This window comes from Buceros rhinoceros, unplaced genomic scaffold (assembly GCF_000710305.1).
Source record: "Buceros rhinoceros silvestris isolate BGI_N320 unplaced genomic scaffold, ASM71030v1 scaffold37653, whole genome shotgun sequence".
Classification (NCBI taxonomy): domain Eukaryota; kingdom Metazoa; phylum Chordata; class Aves; order Bucerotiformes; family Bucerotidae; genus Buceros; species Buceros rhinoceros.
In genome coordinates, this window is record NW_010406018.1 from 2,379 (window position 1) to 2,819 (window position 441).

At 64.6% G+C, this 441-nt stretch overlaps 1 protein-coding gene across 1 annotated transcript in view; it reads left to right on the top strand.

Annotated features, from left to right (window-relative positions):
* The window catches only part of RHOT2 (ras homolog family member T2), a 10,301-nt gene that overhangs the window by 1,321 nt on the left and 8,539 nt on the right, over positions 1-441 (top strand). Inside the window, exon 3 of the mRNA XM_010133936.1 lies at positions 242-295. The gene's annotated coding sequence lies outside the window, so the exon portion shown is untranslated. The remainder of the gene's footprint in view (positions 1-241; positions 296-441) is intronic.

Sequence of the window (441 nt, forward strand, 5' to 3'; positions counted from 1 at the left end):
TGCTGGCAGCAGCTCCTGAAGCAGCGGAGCTGGCCTCTGCCCCGAGCAGCCCGTCACAGAGCTCACGTTGTTGTCATGGTCGGAGGGCTGTGTGTACGTGTGGACGCTCACACGCACTTGGCCGGAGCTGCCAGCTCTCGGCCAGAGCTGCCTGGCCATGGGGCCAACCCGCGGCTCCATCAGGGCGTGCTGGGGCTCCGGCTGCCTCCCGCTCACCCCCTCCAACATTTTTCTTTTGCAGGCTAACGTGGTCTGCGTGGTGTATGATGTCACCAAGGAGGCCACGATCGAGAAGGTAACAGGTCCCCTGCCAGTGCCCCGAGCAGCCCTGCTCTGGCAGCAGCCCCAGAGAGGAAGGGGTTCCCAGTCCTTGGGGGATTTGGGGGTTGAGGCCCCTGCAAGCAGAGGCAGGCTGAGGACAGCCCGGACTTGCTCCCACAT